General features: G+C 41.3%; 1 long non-coding RNA gene across 6 annotated transcripts; it reads right to left on the bottom strand.

Annotated features, from left to right (window-relative positions):
- Nucleotides 1-7150: 7150 nt before the first annotated feature.
- On the bottom strand, nucleotides 7151-21135 carry LOC135409079 (uncharacterized). Of its 6 annotated transcripts, none has more exons than XR_010428007.1 (4): nucleotides 20929-21135; nucleotides 20764-20836; nucleotides 14629-20503; nucleotides 7151-13038 (listed from the first exon to the last, which is right to left on the bottom strand). It is a non-coding gene; the product is annotated as an uncharacterized LOC135409079 (long non-coding RNA). The 6 variants fall into 6 exon arrangements; XR_010428006.1 differs by having other exon boundaries at nucleotides 14629-16548; nucleotides 20402-20503; nucleotides 20764-21135; XR_010428004.1 differs by having other exon boundaries at nucleotides 14629-15381; nucleotides 16390-20503; nucleotides 20764-21135.
- Between the last annotated feature and the right edge of the window lie 29 nt (nucleotides 21136-21164).

Genomic DNA, 21164 nt, shown 5'->3' on the forward strand with positions numbered 1-21164 from the left:
GTTGCTGGTTGGACTAGAAGATCCTAGAGGTGTTTTCTAACCATAGTGATGAGGTTATGATTCTAAAGCTGGTGACTTGAGCAAACTGTTTATGGCCTGCTAAAACAAAACTCTCAATGACCAGCTTGAACAGGCATGGCAGAGACTTGTTACTTGAAATCAAGTTTCACATATGCTTAAAAGAAATATTTGTCTGTCTTTCAGGCTATCAAGGAAAGTCTTGAATGGGTTAGGAGTCTGTCTAGGAAAACATTATGACAGCAAAGCTTCATAGCTTGCATTCAGCCCTTTTTGTGTATTCACATCACTAAATATGCATGAAGATCCATGAACAGAGATATGTGTCCAGATATGGTGCACATCTAGGGAGCAGTAAGTCCATGCAGGAAGCTGTGCAGGATACAGGACGAAAAGAAAGTTGTATTGCACCTAATTGTGTGATAAACTACTGACTAAATACAACTAGGGAGAAAAATGAATTTTTAAAAGCTACAGTTGTGATTCTGCAAAAGGACATTTTGGTTCTCTCATTCAACGCTATGGATCCGGCCACTGGAAATGACCCAGCAAGTATCTTATCACAGCCTCTTCTAACTGCACCACAGCATCTCTTGACTTCTGAATGCATAAAAGAGCCACATCCTCAATGAGAGCTGTTAACCGTTTCCAATGAATAATTCAACAAGCTCCAGTCATGAAACCCACAACAACCACTGCAAGGAAGATGAAGTATTTTTGCTGCCCATCATTATGTATGTTCATGCCACAGGGATTTTTCAATTATTGAACAGTGTAGAATTGCCTTTGTTTGCAGAAACTGTCAATTTGAATTGTGTGGCTTCTATACATTCATTTATGTTTGCCAAAGGCTGCTTGATGTTGGCTTGGCTTTTTACTCCTTTGCCACATAAAGGTGCAGATCAAAAGTACTGAACGATTACTAACATTTTATGAAGCATCTTAGGTTGGATTCTTTAGCTGTCAAGACACTTCCAATAATTTCTTCAGATATTTTCTTATCAGCCCTATTAATTTTGTTTTCATTTACCAACGCTAACATTATAAACAAGTGCTAATGTTACTGAAGTTTAAGTGACACAAGTAACAAGAAATGAAAGGTGAAGTAGCTAGCATTAATTTTATAAGCTTAACTCAAAAATGTTGCTGCTTTTATTTAATTCGTGTTGAAATTCAACCCACAGCTTAAGAAGGAGCTGTAGTTTCAATTTGCAAAGGGTATGAGAATGTTTTGAGCAGGCAACAATATTTTGCATCCATATATACTGAGCTTCAGTTTGGTGATATGAACAACTTATTTTAGCTAGTGATGACAGAAATGAAGGAGTTCCTGATGTGTGAGCTTAAAGACAAGCATCTACCATGTCCTGGGGCACCAGCAAGAATGAAAACACACCTTGCAAATTACTGTTATGTGTATTGTGGGGCAAGAGCCACTGCATTTAATTTATTTGTGAATTGTGGGAAGAAATTCAAGTTTTGTTTTATAATTATAATTGTGGTGTAATCAAGTCCGTGCCTGCTTGTACATCCAGTGTCTGTATGCACTTAATTCCTTGGGTTCCAGGATTTTAGCAGATTCCTGGTTAGTTTTTGCACAGAAGAACCAGTTGACTGGTAAGACAAAAATGGACATGAGGCACAGTGTTGACCCCCTCCTAGTCATCGTCACAGCAACACACATGACCAACTCTCTCAGGAGCTATTCAGGAAGGACCTTTGGAAATTGCTAGATTCCCCCAGGTAGATCCCTGCTATGGGTAGAGCAATGTCTATGCTTTGGTGTGCTGAGCATCCTGGGTGGGGATCTGGCTGTCCCATGGACTCCCCAGACAGTTCCTGCTGCATAACTGACCAAGTTCTGCATAGGTGAGACTCTTGGAAATAGTAGAAATATTTCCTGCAGGTGCAGAAATGGTCACCATGTCTTGAACAGTTTGGTGCTTTGTGTTTAGATAATCAATAACCATGGATCCAGTGCTGGTACAAAGGCTCTTACAATGGAGAATCCTGTTGCCATCCAGACTCCAAAGGGAAAAATCGGAAAAAATTAAGTGATATTGTTGTATCTAAGGATTTCCAGAAACTTACAAAGATTCTACTAATTAGTACTCTGCAGCAAAAAAACCCCAAACATTGCCCATTAAACATCATACACCTTTTCTATTTCTAGATGTGTGTAATCATTGCATTTTTTCCTCAGTCCTGCAGTCTGTGGTACAAACATCAGAAATGCATAGTCACCCTAAGATACCTGATAACCATCCATCACTGGATAGCTGTGATATGGGTATCCAAATCTAATGCACTTACATGCCAGATGCATTCCTGAGACAGGAATGTGTGTATCCATACACATCCACGCTCTCTGCTGACCCAGCTTCCTTTTTGTGAACTGCAGCCTTTACCTTCCACATCTGAACTCCTTCCTTAGAGAGACACCTAAGTGAGAGTTCCTCCTTTAATAACTGGCCCCTTGCAGACATCACCCTTGCCAAGTTCACAATAGCAAACCTGAACACACAGCTCCTAAGTGAAGGGAACACAACCATCACCACAGGCTTTCCTGGGAGAGGCAGAACATAATCTCGGATCAGCAGCCTGGGACAGCTAACCCAAAAGTCCAGTAAAGCAAACTACAACATTTAGTTATTGCTGGGGCTGCTCACACAGCCCCCCACCCTTATAGCCTCTGTGGTAAGATCTCAGCCTTGTGCAGTGGCTCTCATGCACACACTGATGCTTTCCCTGCATGAGTGTCTCTTGGCAATCCAAGGCAGGCTGAAAAACCAATTATTTGATTATATGATACAACAATCACTCATGGGCCTCATTTCTCCTAGGAGAAATGCATTTGAATATACACTGTATCTGACACCATAACACCAATGCAGGTGGAATTATCCACCTGTGGTAGAGTTAATTTAACTTGTGGTATGATCCTCTCTAGACACCATTTCCTACTATCTGCTTATCAGTGTATTGTTCAAAGGTACAAAAGGACCAGTGGCAGAGGGATTAGTGAAGGGACTTATGATGAATACAAGGTTGTGAGCAGTCACTGTGTCCTGTTCCTGACCTTTCTGATAATACATCACTTCATAACTCAGAGATATTTATGACATCCCCATTACCTAAGCCCATTTCCCCCTTCTAATTTGCATAAATCAGATTGACTGTTATACATCTATCCTCTCCATAGACATTACGACAGTGCTTCTAAAAATTTTTAAATAAGGTAACTAACAAATAACAAGCTCAGTCATTACCAAGTTCAGCTGCAAATCATGATCTTATCTTCAGAAAACAGTTTGTCCTGCAACAAGCAAGCCAGCGCAGCTCTTATTCCTTAAAAAAAAAATCTGGTTTTCCATGTATCTATGAAAAGAAACATACAGATACTCTTCAGGCTACAAATACCACAGCTTTGTTCTCAGCTTCTGCAAGCCCTTGTAAGCTTCATCTCTTCATCCTTCAGCTCTCTACATACAAATCTGAGTCCTCTTTCTCCTCTATTTTCCTACAGGACAGGGTCCCTCCATCCTACCCACCAAGCCTAGCAGGGCTGGTTATTGCAGTCATTGATATCCCGGTGAGGCAGCATGTTTAAGTCACACCAAGCAAAAGCGCCAATTTCAAAGCCATCCTGGCTTCAAGCCAGCATTGTGCCTGTGGGATCTGACACAGAGACACAGGATAATTCAGGCTGGAGGCGACCCCAGGTGTCTTCAGTCCAGCCTGCTGCCTGAAGTGGGGTCTGGCACAGAGGGTTCAAAGCCTGAACGAAAGTGAGGTAGAGGCTGCAGTGCTGCTGTGTCACCAAGTCATCAAGGATGTGTCAGACTAGGCTGGGAAGAGGTGAGAGGAGCCACAGGCCAAGTCTGACATCTGACATTCCCACCCAACTTAGTGTCATCTGCAAACTTTCTGAGTGTCACAGGATAGAAATTGTGTGAACAATTTCCCTTGCATTTCTGTGTGTATTGCCTTGGCAGGGCTGGGTGCAGACAGTAAAAAATACTGCGTCACTAAGATGGCTACAGGAGCTAAAGTTAGAACAAAGGTGGATTTATGCCAGATACCAAGGAGGAGTAAAATTTCAGCCAGGCGGAGGGGGACCTGGGGGTGCTAGTTGACAGGGAGCTCAACATGAGCCAACAGTGTGCCCAGGTGGCCAAGAAGGCCAATGGGATCTTGTCCTGTATCAAAAATAGTGTGGCCAGCAGGAGCAGGGAAGTGATCCTTCCCCTGTACTCTGCGTTGGTGAGGCCACACCTTGAGTATTGTGTTCAGTTCTGGGCCCCTCAGTTCAGAAAGGATATTGAGGTGCTGGAGCGGGTCCAGAGAAGAGCAACGAGGCTGGTGAAGGGACTGGAGCATAAGTCCTATGGGGAGAGGCTGAGGGAGCTGGGGTTGTTTAGCCTGGAGAAGAGGAGGCTCAGAGGTGACCTCATCACCGTCTATAACTACCTGAAGGGAAGTTCTAGCCAGGTGGGGGTTGGTCTCTTCTCTCAGGCACTCAGCAATAGGACAAGGGGGCACGGGCTTAAGCTGTGCCAGGGGAAATTTAAGTTGGATATCAGGAGAAAATTCTTTACAGAGAGAGTGATCAGGCATTGGAATGGGCTGCCCAGAGAGGTGGTGGATTCACCATCCCTGGAGATTTTTAAACGCAGATTGGACGTGGCACTGAGTGCCATGATCTAGTAAATGGACTGGATTTGGACCAAGGGTTGGACTCGATGATCTCGGAGGTCTTTTCCAAACCAATCAATTCTATGATTCTATGATTCTATGGGGACACAGACTGGTCTGAAAATGATGGACTGGCTTTAGGAAATTTATAACAATGGAAGCAAAATTTTGGGGCTAGTAAAAATAAAAGAATTCATGAGCATAACACATGAGGGAGAAAAAATACATGGACCTACTGCACAGGCAACACATTTTAACAAAGTAGGATGTTTTGGTCAACACCACCCTTCACCCAATCCCTTTCACCCACATGGAGGTGCAGCTTGGAATGAAAAGGTACTTTGCTAACAGGAAATAGTGGGGACTTTGGGTTGCTCACCTGGGGAGATTTTCAGAAAGTGGCCTCATGATTTTGGGTTGTTTTCATCACAGTTATTCATTTGGGAATTTGTGCAACAACAGTAACAGTAACACTGTGCTTCTCCTATTGCTTTTCTTCTGTATTCATTTGGGAATTTGTGCAACAACAGTAACAGTAACACTGTGCTTCTCCTATTGCTTTTCTTCTGTTACTCTTTTATCATAAAAATACTTGTTGGCTCTACCATCCAACTTCATCTTTCTCTGGTTGCTACCCGAACCTTCACCGGTGCAGAGCCTTAAGGACCTTATGGCTTGCCTAAGACAACTTCTTTCCTACAGAGGCCCATTAAAAAGCTCATGCATTTTACTGGGTACTTATCATGTCCTCGTGACATATTTCTCATTACTGTAACCTGAAATTTCATTTCCATGTCAAGGACCCTCATATCTGTCTTAGTGATTGAAAAACCATAAACTGCTTTACATTTCCTAGGTGCCTTTAGGACAAATAAAAGCTGAATCAGTCCAGGCTTTCATTCTCAAATGCGTCCTATAGGAGCTTCAAATGGGTGCTGTGTGTTCTGAGTCTCAGTCCCCGACCACTGTAACATATAACTAACAAAAGTAGCACTTGAAGCCTGAGCAAAGATCATGTCTGCAGGGAGAAAAGTCATACTGAGATGATTTTCAATTAGCTTTTTAATTAGCCATACCGTGAGAAAGACGGGGCTATTTTTCAGAACACTGTATTTTTTCAACCAGGTCTGTTGGCAGCTTCCATAAAATCAAGCCTTTGGACATGATCACTTGTGTGGAACACCAGCTTCATGTAAAATAAACTCTTCTTTCATCAGCATCTTCACAGTATGGCTGCCAAAGAGCATTGGCATGAAAGATAGTTCAGCAGATATCACAGGAACTTTACTTGCAATAGATATGAGAATGCTAAAGGAAGAAAGATTAATTTCAAGGTTATGGTGCTAATATGCAAAACGTTTTTAAGGGAAGAACTCTGACTCTATTTGCAATTTCATATCTGGGTGTAATTTGCTTATGTTATTAATGGCCTAGGTAGACACTTCTCCTGAGCCTTGACATCCATGTGTCCTAGCAACTACAACTTGCTAGATGTATGTTCTGTACTTAAAAAGCTCCCTTGGGACTCTGTGCCTCTGAATAAACTCTTTTGGGTTTTATTCCTGAATTTTCTCTGACTTTCTATTTATCATATTTCCCCTTTTCAATGGTTGCACTTGGGATACACAAGTGCAAACCATGCTTATAACAAGCAGGTATCATGCACTGAAGCAAACAGTTTGGCAAGGCTGAACTAAGAGGTTCATCAATTAAATTACTAGCACTGAGGGGAAGGGAAATCTGACCCAAAAATCCCCCCATAATCCCACATAGCAAATACACATATGCCTCAGACTTTGGACTTATTTCTTGTCTTTTCATTGTTATAGATAGCTAACTGGAAACACCCATACCTTGCGCAGATATGGTTGTGGAGACAAAGAACTGAAGTTTGCATCAGAATAACAGTAAGGGCAGGGTTAGCATAGGCTTCTGAATAGAGTTGGAGACACGTGCCAAACTCTAGGAGAGTGCCACTTTCTACCAGGAAATCTGGGTCCAGCATGCAGTGCAATGACTCCACTGGAAAAATAGATAAAATAGATTAAGTCCTAACAAAACAAACAATCAGAATAAATGTTATTGTGGACAGGTTTCCACTTATTTCTTTCCACTTATTTCTAAGCCCAGAACTGAAGTGTTGTGTAATAGGGTTTACATTACACAGAACTCATTGCCAATGCTGGCCAATAGGACCAAGAAAGCTTGTAGCCATGCAAAAAAAAAGTCATTTTTTTCTAAGCCTCTAACTTATTATTAGGTGCTCTAATGAAGGGGTTTTCCTTTCATCAAACACATTAAGTGAGAACAGGAGAACCTTTCCCACCGTTCTTGTTTTGCATTACATATCCATTTAAGTCAAGTCAGGAGTGTAAAGAGCCCACACTGTTTCTAATGAAGCCATAAGCATTTTACAGTGAGACAGAAAAGCCCCTGATTTATAATCAGGATAAAATCCTTATTTATTAAAATTAGCCATTCTGGCTTTAACCTACAGAGTGAAAACTGGAATGATGTGTTTTTACGAAGATAAGGATAATTACAGCAGAAATATAAGCAAGCAAATCAGCAGCTTCTCATTTGAACAAGAGAAACCTGCCAAGCGTCTTAAGGCTATACAGGTTAAATTTTAGAGCATATTTCGTTCCAATATTGTATTAAGATCAGTGATTTATTTCATCCAGGTCAACAATCCTTGCTACCTTTTCTTGAATAGCAGGGATCACATGGAAGGCAGGTTTCTTACAGGCAAAGACACTACACAGATGGATTTTTAAAATGCGTCAGAGATTGATTCTTAAAACTTCACTCTTTGCTTTCTCTGCAATCAAAACTTGTCACACACCTCTGAGCTGATATTCTATTTAAAGTCTTGAGACTGCAAATAGCCAAAGCTCCTTTCCTGCAAGCCTTCATATGATTTTGTCCTGTTTTCCATTCTATTACATTTTAGCAAATTGCCACACTTATACAAGTTGTTTTGACATGCTTTTAGAAGGGTCTGCATCCGCCATAAGGACAGGTTTATAAGAAGTGTGATATTAATTTTCCTCGGTCTCAGCATACTTGAAGAAGAAAAAAAAACCAAAAAGAAGCTATGTGAGTTGCCAGCCTCACCACTCTTCACCTGGTCTCTTGCAAAGACAATGGACAGTAAAACAGTCTCAGAGTAATATAGAGGTGGATTGAGAAGGGGAGAGCAACATGATCCAAAGAGACAGAGATGCTCAGCCATTTCAAAAACAGGGATGCAGGTTTCAACTTTCTAAAGGCTAGTGCATGCAAGCCTGGTTACCATGAAAAGTGTAGACCTTTGGTGATAGTTGAGGGACCTGTAGCACCTCCAATAAAATTACGAAGAAAATGCATCCAGCTACTTAGAAAGCAACCCTGCTTTGTTAGTACATTTTAAGCAAGTCTAGTCCTTTATGCTGTGGTGCCAGAGACTTTGTGCTCTGGTCCTTGCAGAGAAGGAATACAAAGCTCTAATATCTCTCTTTCTTTCAGGATCAGGAAAAATCAGCAAGCCCTGAAAAGATCTTAACAGACCAGCTCATACATAGGTGTCTGTTTTACACTCAGAATAGAAACTGAAGGAATCAACACAAGAGGGGGTGTTGCAGGAGTGAATAATAAAAAAGAAAGAAAAGAAACTAATACCATTATCAAGATGTAAGAACAAATTCATTGAGACAGGCCAGAATTCATAACTTGTGTGCAGACTCCCTAGATACCTATGGTCATTTTGCCACTCTTATTTTCTAATTAAGATGAGTCAGCAATGTCATCTACTTTCATCCAGAGCTGGGATACATCTCAAGAACATTGCTCCAGGCCCAGGTGGGTCATTTTGTCTTTGCACACCTCCATGACTCCACTTCCGAAAAAACCCAAAGCCTTCATTTTTTAGAAAATTTGTTTTTTTCCTCTTTATCATGCAGTGTTTACATTGCCAGGCAGCAGCTGCTGCAGGCAGATAAAACATAGTTTAGCCTTACAGTGTCACATCTATCTCAGCTAAATTATTGCATTGCTATGATCTTCATAGGGCAAGGAGGTTCAGTAGCAGAAAGATGTTGTTGTTTATGAGACTCTAATGATGACTAGTTTAGGCTAAATCAAAAGCCAGAGAGTACACTGTATTGCTAAGTCTTTGACACCATTTCCATAGCTGCTTGCTAGCTTTGAAAAAAATGTCTTCTGCGTATGGTTAGGAGCAGAAGTAAAAGCCTTCCATAATTCTGTGCTAGAGTTAAGCAATACTAGATTCAAATGTTTCATTTGTTATCTAAAAGTTTATAATTTGTCTTCGATTCAGATTTCTCTGCAGAAGCAACAAAGTTTACCCATAACAAAACAGATCCTTACAACATAACTCAAGCCCCAGCTGTTTAAACAGCTTTTTTTTAAAATGAAACAAAAACCTAACAAAATACACCCCCCAAAAACCCAAACCAACAAAAAAAACCCCAAACCAACACCCAAAACAAAACAAAAAAACCAACAAACAAAAAATTCCCAACCCCCCAAAACCAGGAGCATCATCAGATCTATTTTGATCTATTTAAGAGCCTTTTTTGCAGCATCTGTTGCAAGTTCAGGTTAATTTGAATATGAGCAGAAAAAGCCAGAGAGGCAATGGGCCCCAAAAGGAATGAATATGTGTGGCACATGTTAATTCTCCAACTTGCTTAAGGATTCAAATCCACCAGGGAGCACAAATTCCATCCGTGGCTCTGCTGCAAATTCAAGGCTTGAACAGCGAGCCTTGCTGTGTGCAGCAAGGTGAGCACGGACATGAACCAGCATCCTGCCTTCCTCCTTGCAGCAGAACAAAAACAGGGAAAGCTGAGATTGCCCAAGACTGGGATTGGTGCAGTTTCTGTTCCAAACAGCCTTGTTATACCCATCAGGCCACAGTGACCTCATGAAAGTATCTGCACAGTGAAAACCAACAAAGCCTTACCTGCATCTTTTGACATGAGAATACTGAGTGTTTTGGTTGGTTGGTTTGAGGCTTGCTTTTTTTGCTTTTCCCCTGAATTCGAAATATCTTACACATCTTGCATGATAAAGGAGGTTATAGGAGCATGAATTTAATGGAAAGAAGACTATGGCATTTTAACCAACCATATTGTCAGGAACAGCAGTGTAACGTGAAATGAGGATGATGGTAATTTAAGCCCATTAGGCCTTCAATACACAATTTACAGCTCATCAGTAATCCACCCTTGGCAGTCCATGAGTGGGGTTGCCTGTGCTGAGATTTGGTGACAGAAGTTAAAAACAGTGGCTATAAAACTGTTACTTTTATCTGGGGAGAGCTGCTGTCAAAAGCTCTTTCTGACAAAAGCTATTTCTGTCAAAACACAGCTACGTAGGCATTTGGACAAGGTTTTGTTATTATTTCTCTTTGATGAAGTTTCACTTCACATTCACGTTCTTGGAACTGAAATCTTTCCAGTTTTCTTAGGAAAAAAAATTAATTGTACTCAAACAAATTAGGGATTTAAATTTGAAAAAGCAAGCTGTAGTATTGGGAAGTCTCCAGTGGGCTCCCCCACCTTCTGTTTTCCTGAGGCTCTCAGTATCCTGCCAGATAGATATGTGTCATGAATACACAAAGGGTAAGAAAGTCTTATCCACTGCATATAGAAAATAATACCATGCTTGGCTGGCACAGCAAGCTGCACTGTTCTGTCATTGTATTCATAGCATGAAAAGAGAAAAGCAAGACACTGAATAAAGGTATCAGGTGTGACACTTCCTCAGCATAGACCTCCCAGTATGTCACCACTTCTATCTCTAGAACAGAAACAAAATCAGACTACAAACCCACAAATTTCAATCCATTCATGTTCCTGAATCTTTTTTCAGTTACCAGAAGAAAGCCCCTTTATGAGAAAAAATTTCTCTTTCATTAGATGCATTACTGGCAGCAAGAACGGTTCTCCTGGGTTCTCCTGGGTTCTTCTGTCCATCCATGAGAATAAACTTGCAGTCACCCACCTGTCACCTCCCTGCTCCCTGCTGGAAAGACAAGACTGCATCCAAAATCACATCACCAGCCCCTCTCTCTGTTCCCATGCCCCACATTCATGCCCACCACTTGCCACCAGTCCGCTCTTGAGTGTCAGCGCAAAGACCTTTGCTGGGACTGCTGGTGAAAAGGATCCACTGCTGACAGAGGACAGAAAACAGGGAACAGATTCAAATCTCAAAGAAATACCTCAGGAGGGAAAAAGGGCTTTATTCAACAACAGCTCATATGACAACGGTCTGAAGAACACTCCCACCTGAATGCTGCTGTCTACCCAGTGGCTACACAGGACCATGAATTGTGCCTCAAACCAAGGCATTTCCATTCACACTAAGGCAGGTTGAAGGAACCACAAGAAACAGCAAAATGTGAACAAAGATGACTCCTTACACATTCAGATTTTCCCTGTTGGCTTGCATGTCTGACCTGAGACAGGAATCAGCCCCTGCTGAATACAGGCTGACAGCTCGGTGGGGCACATTTACTTCGAGAAAGGTGAACAAGGACAGGAACTCAAAACTGCCACAGTGGCAGATTGGAGGTCTGTGCAAAACACAACATATGAATTCAATGTGTTTCCTAATCACAGGTCCGTGTTTTGCACGCTGTGTCCAAACAACCTTGGGCTGTCAGTCTGTTGACAGTAGTAGCCTGTACATGTGTTGGGCTGCATAAGGCTGAAGGTTCCCCACTCCACCATGAGAAAGCCTATCTGTCCCCCTGGTCCTAGTGCTGAGTTTTACCTTCCCAGCTCCAAGTGCTTTCCTGATTACGCTGTATGTAATTCAGGTTTTCTTCAACTGCTTTGTGCCATGGGTGATATTTAAAAGAGCAAGTCGTCATCTTCTTTTGTCAGCTTTGTCTCCCACTATCTCATAAAGTGACAGTTTGATTATAATGTAATTACTTTTTTTTAGTGAACCTAGTGCATAATTTTTATTTCCAGATGGGTTTATATTCCTTATATTTAAACTCATTATGAACAAGAAGACTGCACAGGAAAAATACAAAGTAAGCTGCCTTATTTTTTCTTTAAAAGGTGAACATTTTGAAAGGCCTACAAAGTGAGGGAAAATATACCAATCTCACATGGTAGAAAAGATTAATTTCAAACATAAGAGCACAAATGAGCTTGAGAGCCCTTCGAGGCATTTACATGGAAATTGAAAAAATAAATGTTTAATTTTCATTGCTTGGAATCTGGTAAAATCTAACAGGCTACATAGCTTCTATATCCAAGAATCGAGAGCAAGGATCAGAGAGCAGCTCCAAACGACTATGGCAGGAGTTGTGCCAGTTCACAAATTGGTGAAATGAAAGTCTTTTTTATACAGTCAAGTCTCCAAGCCTCCTGTGGCTGGGTACTTGCCAAGGAGCTCGTTTGCAAGTCAAGTATTATTTGTTGATGCTAAGAAGCACAAGCTGATACATTTTGCCAAAACATGTGACAAGAAAATCCATGTAAATCAGCAGTGCTTTGCTGCAGAAACTGTGGTTCCTCTCTGAAAACTGTCTTAGTAAAATGGCACCCTGGGGTCTCCTGTTTATTGCATCCCAGTGACATCCAAATCAAACATGATCAGCTCAGACGCAAGTGATAATGATTTTTTTAACTGCTGCTGCTTTGAAAATAGAAATAAAATTGTACAGTCAAGACATGCTTTCTGGCTTACACATTGGCAGTGTAGATCCTACAACTGGTATTTAGTCAATAATCCTTTTTATGACTCACAATGCAGTTTCTTTTCCATCATCCTGTTTGCAGTTTATTGGCATTACGGGAAAAAATACATTCAGAAGAAAAAAAAAAGTAATCCCAAAGCCAACACATTAACTTGCCCCAAAATTGAAATTAGATCGTCATAAGGGTCCATTTCTTTAGCAATGCTTTTACATCTGCTCAAGTACTTACTCATGCATCTCTTCTGTCCAAACTAGAGGTGCAAGGCAATGTATTATGTCGGTAACGTGTTTGCTTTTTCTGAAGTGAGAAATTGTTTAAATAAGAACTAATAGAATTGAACATTTTACAGTATGGGTGCAAAACAGAAGCAAGAGATACCATGAATATATCCACTTCTTTTGTCGTTTTGCCACTCGTGACAGTGCAGATGTGGCTGGACAATGGTGACATTTGAAGTTTGTGACTTGTATAACTTACCAGCACCACCAATCAGGCTGCAACCTGGGAGCAAAGGACCTGCTGCTGCAAACTGCCGTGCTTCCCTCTTGCAACACCTCAGGCCTCTTCCTCTTTGACCAGAGGTTGGTTCAAAATATATTTCCTGAAAACAAACAGATTATTGCTTTAGAAATATATATATATACATATGTTCTTTTTCTCCAAAACAGTTCTAGGCTCATTTTCCCGTATTTCTAAGTTTTAGGCTGCTGATAAGCAGCTTAATATGCTGCAACAAGAATATCGCTTGCTTTTCATGCAGTATCTGTCCAGCAGTTCTCCTGGGACACTTTAAACTAGCATGTAAGATTTTGACATTCCAGGCACGTATTCTACCTTATTCTATTGCCTTGCCACAGACCTCAGTACACCAACTTAATTGTTCATTTGTCTGGGCCTGTCAATTCCTCCATTTCCACACTCCCCCTTCATATGAGCCTTCTGTTAGGTGGTGGGAAAACTCAGAGATTATCGCATACCACAACATCATTTATTTACTCTATCAAACAGGAACTATTGATTGATTCAGCTTGTTCAATAGCAAACCTGCAACATTATTTTAGCAAGAAATAGCTTAGTTCTACATAAGAATTGGACCCTAGGAATTCAGATGAAAGATATGAAACACCATTGCTTTACTGTTGCCTTTTCAAGTGAAAAAATTAACACTATAATAACAAAATCTAGACATTGTTAAGAAAAGAAAAGGGGAAATCATCTGAGAGAAAAATCAGAGATAAAAACAACTTGTGTTAAAGCCTAGCAGCCCCTGGGGGTGTCATGAAAGCTTATGAATAGATGAAGCATTTCTAGTAATTACAATGAATTGAACAAATACTGTCAACTTCAGGTTTGCCACAAAATATCTTTTTTAAAAAAGGACAACTGAATTTTAAATTTTTTATTTTTACTGAAACCAAGTCATTGTCTCAATTAAGTGACTAGGATCTGCCTAGCAGAAAATCTCTTTTGTGTGGTATTTTCAACACTTAAGAAATAATCCCAAATAATTTTTTTCCCTTTTTCTTCTTTTAAACACATTTCCTACACTAACTATTCCCTTCCTCCTCAATCAACTCAGATGAGCAGTTTTTGTAGATGATCTACAGAGCATCAGAAAACCAGTATCACTATTGAAATTACCTTTAAAAGAAAAGTAACTGGAGGAAGTCAGACAGAATTCAAAGACTCATGCTATTGCACATTCAAATTTCATTTTAACGCCCACAGTAAGACTTAAAACACTGTCCCTGCAGATTCCTCCAGACTCCACTTCCACTTTGTTTCTCTTTTGCCACATGTTTTGGTTATTAATCAATGCTGAGGCATCAGATTTTTTCCTGCTCTTCCAGCAGAGGCCACTGAACAGCCCAGGGACATAAACACCGACAGGAGGCTGTGGCTGTAGAGTTTACACATCTGCAAAACAAGGATTTTGCAGAGTAAAGCCATAGATGGGACTGGATAAGGCAGTGATAAAGTTGGGACCCTTCTCTTTATCCAACACTGTAGAGCAGCTCGACTTCAACTTGCCTGACTCTTTTGCCCACCTTCCAGAAATATGAGTAATAGCTGAATCTGTTTCCTTATGTATTTAGTTATTCCTTTGTTTGGTTTCGTTCCAGTCTGAAAAAGAACTGAAATAAAAATTATAATTATGATGGCAAAAAGGACACTTGAAAGCAGCACTTACCAAAATTTCTATTGTAAAAGTGCAAAGGATGCATCTTGAACTAAGGCCACAGCATCGGTCCTTCAGGATGTAATCCAAAGCAGCCTTCAGCTTCTTCTTATCAGTGTAACATGAGAAATTTATTCACAAGTGGCACTGGACTAGATAATTTTGCAGTTGTGTTCTCCTCAAATGTAGAATTGGTCCAGAGGTCAGAGCCTTGTCCAGCTAAGCAGACATCAATATGGTGACAGTTTTACAAAACAAAATGCTGAAGTTTCTGTTAAAAACCAACTCCATCAAAGGAGAAAAAAAAAATATGTCAAGAGTCTTATTATATGACTACATTAAGAAGATTTCTTTAATCAATACATGGTATACAGTCCACATAATTCAATTTGAGAAAATTTTAACTAGATTATATCTTGGCAAGAAGACCTTTTAGGTCATTTTAAACTCAATTTTTATCTGTCCAAATAATGAACTCTAGAAGGTTAAGAGATTAGCACTTCAGAGTATGTTTTAGTGCAATCAAAGCTTTCCTGAGAGGAGGCTATTGTACTGAAAATTGTCAGAATCTTGTCTGGATTATCATATAGACAAGAAAAACCCCAAGAATTAATATCTGACACTTTTCTCTGACAAAATGAAATAAGGCACAGACAAAGTGCTAAAAGAAATGCAGACAGTCATTTCCATTAATGAAAAAACTTACCTCAAAGTGGTTGAAGGAATGCTAGGAAAAAGTAAAGTAACCATTTCCCCAGCACACAGCTATAAAGTGAAGAAAATATAAATCTGTAAGAAGTTATTTAAAATATAAGTAAATATCTTATTTTTCAAAAGTAATTCTTGACTCTCTTTTTAGTCATAAATGATTGCTCTCTTCCTTTGGATTTTTTTCTTTTCTATGTACGTCAAAATCACAACCCGACTTTTACTCTGTGTTTTTGTTTTCATCTTTAGGGGAAAGCAGCATGTGCAAATCCCAGCATTTCTGTTCCCTCTGGCTTGCACTTCCACACACAGAAAGCGGGAGGAGGAAGAGAACTAAGAGGCAGCCTGACCTGTTGCCCTGCCAGAAGAGAGGATCCCATCCTATGTGTGTCAGTTTGACAGTCTTGTGTCACATGCACTCTTTTGAAATCACCAGCAGCTGAAATGCCGCCAGGTCCCCGGGAATTCTGCTTCCAACCTCCACCATCTTTCCTCACCGAGAAGTTTTAGTTTTACTTCTAGTGCTGGGAAACCCACTCCCCCTGAGGATGGGGAGAATTGAGCATTTTCTTACCACCACAGTCCTTTACCTACCAACAGGCCACCATGTCACCTGTCTCAGTAATTTATACCAAACTGTTCATGTCCTTCAGCCCTTTCTGATGCTGTCCAGGCTCTGACCACCTCATGGACACGGGAAAAGCTGCCTTGCAGTGTGCTGCCCCAGCTCTGAGACCCCATGCCCATGGTGGGGGCACAGGGCTACATGCAGAAGCCAGGCTGACAGCTCCAGCAGGCACTTTGGGTAAGGAGCAGCTGCTGCAGCAGAGCCACCCGTGCCTTGTCCCAGTGGGACACAGGGTGTCCTGGCTGTGCACTCCATGAGAACTGGGCAGTGCTGCAGCTCACGGCTCTGGCCCCAGAGGAGACTGCTGTCCTCATTGCTGCAATCTGCCATCATTCAACAGTGAGGCCCATCAGCGATGAGGGAAAGCTGATGGACACACCAGCTGCTGAGGAACAGCCCTACAGGACTCCTTGGGGAGCCGCAGCCCTGCAACTTACACTCAGGTCAGCAAGAATTGCAACCCAACAGCCTTTTGCCTTTAAATTCTCTGGCTTCACCTGGCATTTGAGAAAGGCAAGCTGCTCCATGCTGGCATGCTGTATAGGAAAAGCCTATGGGAGCCTGGGGAGAAGAATGGCTGTATTCCTGCAGGGACCCTAAATGAAAATCCCAAAAAACATTAAAACCAGGAAATGGTGGTGTAATCCCTCCATATTACGAAAATCACCACAGTCTGCATTTACTGTGAATGCTGTATCAGGCTGCAAGAAAGTTCTTTTGCTAGTGCCAACAGACAGCCCATGTGTCATCTCTGGCCATCAGCCTCATTACTGTTTCTGGAGGGTCTGTTTTCCTACTGCCTGATACAGTCACATGTGACTTACTTACATTCTCTGTATGATGAATGGGTAACTTTGGTTATCCAGAAGAAGGGCAATTAAAAACAACACGAGGCCAACCAGACAGAGATAAGTGAATATTAAAGCATCTGGGCAGACCAGGTGCTTGAAGATATCACTGAAAAGGTCTTCAAGTAAAAAATAAAAAACAAAACCCCAACGAATTACCACCTTGACAGATTATTAAATGTTTAAAGCTTCTGGCAATGAAAGCTGCTAATAAAGAAACAGTGTAAACCAGAAGACAACAGTAGAAACAGTAATTATAGTGCAGAATGATTAAAAAGCACACAGCTATAATGACTCTAATCTATTTTATGAGAGAAACTCAAAGGTTCAGCATTCAAAAAAATAATCAATTAGGGAGCAGGGGAGATGGAAAAAAAATCTATTTAAACTGAATTCCTAAAATCAAGTGATAAATCAGTCATGAATAATTGTAGGAATTACTGCAGCTCACCATGTTTTGATAACACTGGCTACTCCATCAGAGACTGAGGAAAAACTGCTCAGTTTCTCAGCATCCAAAGGGACTCCACAGAGTAGTCTGTGAGAAATTGTTGTGCTCAACAAATTGTGCTACTTGGCTGGAAGAATATTCAACATGACCAAAGTTAAGATCTTGGTTTGGAGAACTTTTCTTGCTACTTTCAGTTCAGTGGCACCTAAGAGGCAGGCTCCTTAACTCTTAACCACTTTTAGATATTGTCTCTTTTCCTCTCCCTGCTCTTCCTTTACGTTTTTCCTCCCCCAGATAGGAGGTGTTCACCTATCAGCTTCTCACAGTGATGCTAGCTGAGAAAATGCTGTTCTTGGATATCTGCCATGACTCCTTTCCTCTGCAGAAGCCAAGGAGTTCAAAGGAAGAACATGAGGAGGATGCATGGGAAAATCTGTGGTGATTCCCAGCCCTTCCTCTCACAAAGCACTGTTCCTTGGAACAAGATTTGTGTGCTTGAACGTGGTATTTCACATACTCCTTCATGCTTATGGCCAGGCAGCAGGATCCCACCCCTCATCACTTCCTCTCTCCTTAGCTGCTGAACTTGGATAGCTTCTGCCTTGGGAGGAGGGTGTCCTCCAGACAGGCACTTATGTGATGAAAAGCCAGCTCTCACCCAGCCAACTGTTCCTGCTCCTAGGAAGTGATGCTCGCTGTTAGGTAAGGGAAGAGCTTCAGGTGATGCACCCCCTGCCCCAATCCAGTGCAGGGTGGTCGCTGGGCAGCACAATGCCGGGCTCTCCCTCCCCCTGGCTTCTCCACCCTGCTCCCTTCCAGATTCCTCGCACTGCATCAGCTCCTCGTAACTGCACCGATGTTCACGGTCACCTGCCCCTCTGAGAAACTGCCCTCAGAAGGGAGATTGTTTTCACTGCACTATCGCTGGGTCCTGAAACTATTGGCAGGGAATCAGCAGGAGAGACAAAGACTGGTGTGGGCAGCAGCCTGGACTTGGGTCAGATTGAGTGTGCAAAGAAAAAAACTTGTATTGAAAACTTTCTACACCTGAGCAAAGAACTGTATTATTCTAAAGGTAAAAATATGTTACTCTGTTTCCCTATTTGTCTCCTCCTTGTTCATTCCAGTGAGATTATTTTATATATTAAAAAACAGGGCCTTTCTATATCTTTTATTCCTGTAGCTCTTTCCTCCACTGTTCCATTTGCAAAAAAAACTTTGAAACATAGAGAACCTGACACTATCAGGTATCGGCCCTCCAAATATCAGAGAAAAAACCCCAATAGCTTCCATTCCACAAATACTGATATGTCTATATAAAAAAATCTTTCATATGGGCTCTTTTTAGCATGGTGGTGTTGGAGACTTGGTCTGACTGACACGTCTTGTTTGCTATTACCCCCTTCAAGGCCTGTGTGTGCCAGGATGAGATCCCTGCTCCTCCGTCTTGTTCAGAAGATGCTGAAATGCTTCTGAGAGCAGAGGATTGGATTTGACTAAATGCACCAGATGCAAGGATTAAGTATGAAATATAAATAGCAAGAATGTGGATCAGATCACATGAAAAAGCAATCTGTGTGTCAAGATAAAAATATAATTTCTCCTTTGATGCTTTCCTACGTAATTTCTGGTTTTGTATTTTAAATAAATACATTAAAGGAATTTTTAATATTGTGATTGAGCACCTCAACTTTCTGTAAAGTAGGCATTATACCCTTAACAACCAAATATTTAAAAATTCAATTTCAGAAGAAGGGGAGAGATAAACCAACTCCAGGAAGGACTTAGCTGTGCCAAAGCTGCTCTGCTTCTCAACGTATCCCCAGAAAAAATAAGCATTGATCATTATCACCATACTATCCCTCCTAATTTGCTTACTGTTCAAATTTCAGAGTGGGATGCAATTAATTAATATGGGTTTACACGTGCTATGTTTTTAGACCTAGTATCTATTGACAGCCACTTGACATTAATTATTTGTATTATTGACCTCTTTGCATCATAGAAAGCTCTCTGGAGAAGAGCTTGGGAACATACCAGAGGTGGAGAGGCACAGTTGCTGAAGGCAGGCAGGGAGATGCTGCAGTTGCACTTGTGCAGACTGGGAGGGCAAATATTGCAACACTCTGAGCTCAGGGTGCTTTAGTTATTGCTACTGTTTTCATCAGTGAAGCTCAAAATGGAGGAAAAGCGGCCTCAGTTGTTTTAAATCCTCGCTTCAAAGGCATAGTGTGACCCTGCTGAGCTTTGGGATGTGCCTGTGGCACAAAAGACAGTGAGAGACTTCCCTCGCTGCATAGAGGTGTGAAAAAGCAGCCCAGGCCACCCCAGCTAGGCACTCTCGAGTAGGTGAACTGAAAGTTAGACAAGTCCCCGAGGTTTCCAATAGGGATGCATACATACAAAATTAGCAAATAAACAGCTCATATAATAATCAGAACATTAAACTTCAGAAACAGCACCAGAGAGACAAAGTTCTAGTAGTAGGGACACAAATCAGATAAACCTGAGCACCACTGCCACAGGTGGAGCAACAAAGCCTCAGTGACAAAAATGGGGCAGGTACCAGTCTGAGGGCAGATGATCCCCACAGGGATGCTAATGGACAGCAGTCAAGAGAGCAACCTTGACATAACTTGGGTCAGTGTAAGACCTTCAGCTGTCTAAGAAGGCCTCACCCAAAAGCTCATAGTGCAGGGAGGAAATTAGCAATGATGAAGATTCCTTAGGTTGACCATCAGCCAGATTAGAATGCAAGAAAAGGAATATTAAGAGACCTTGAGGGTGGGAGTCAGCTTGAAAAAAAATAAAAAGATACAAAAATTTTGACTCTGGAGACAGACATTGGAACAGGAGAGTGGTAGTCAAAACCCAGCTAGAAATTCAAAAAGTTGCAGGCCTTTGATAATGTTTGAATGTCTACTGTTGTAATTTACATTGTTGATATTCATCTGGAACACTGATTGTTTTTCAATTATTTTTTATTTTAAAAAAAGTAAATCAAAATACTTGGATCACGATTCTATTTAACCACATAAATTGTACAAGTCTTTTCCTGAGAAAGTAGGCAAAATAAATGACACACATTGGATAGTAAGGAATGAAGGTATCAAAGAAATAAATTGCCCAGAGAAAATATTTCCTACTCACCTGTAAGTGTTGAAATTGGGGTAAGCACCCACCCAATACTCTCATGCTGCAGTGAGCTGAGGCAGGATGCTCACCTTTTTTGTCCTTTGCCTTGTTCAGGCACTAGACCAAAGACAGGAATCAAATAAGAGAAGATTAAAACCTTTCCACTCAGAGAAAAGTTCTCCCCTTAGTTACCTGAGCAATAGTAAGAAATTCAGTTTTTTCCTCTCCACATGCATTACACTGTGCGGTAGATTTTAGGGTGGTGCAAACAGAGGAAACTTAATACCAATACAGGATGCTGCTTCCCAGCCAACAGCACATGGGCAGAGAGCCACCACTGGAGGTACCACTGCTCTCCAGGTCAGAGGAAGACACACCTGTGCTTTTCATATTTATGGCTTCTTCTGTGACTCTGCAGCAGAAAACAGGAAGCGACTGCAGATCATGGAGCTATTTAATGGTGAAATACCATATTAATGACCACCAGAACAGATTTAGAAGCTTCAAGCTTTAACAGCTGTCCCTAATCATTTATCACTTACACCCCAAGAAATGCAGCAGCAGAGCCTTTGTCTCCTTCCCACAAGGTGACTCTCGCTTTTTGGGGGTTTTTCCTTTTCACAGTCAGATGCCATTCACTCCTCTTCCTCTCATTTTGCTTTAAGCACACAATGCAACTCCCAGAGGTCTGCTGGTATCCTCTGCACCCCAAACCCAACCTCGAAAGCTCCCTCTCAGACTGAAATGCACGTTTGCGTGCTTCGATTGCCAGAGCAGC

Source organism: Pseudopipra pipra, chromosome 2 (assembly GCF_036250125.1).
Source record: "Pseudopipra pipra isolate bDixPip1 chromosome 2, bDixPip1.hap1, whole genome shotgun sequence".
In the NCBI taxonomy this organism is placed as follows: Eukaryota; Metazoa; Chordata; class Aves; order Passeriformes; family Pipridae; genus Pseudopipra; species Pseudopipra pipra.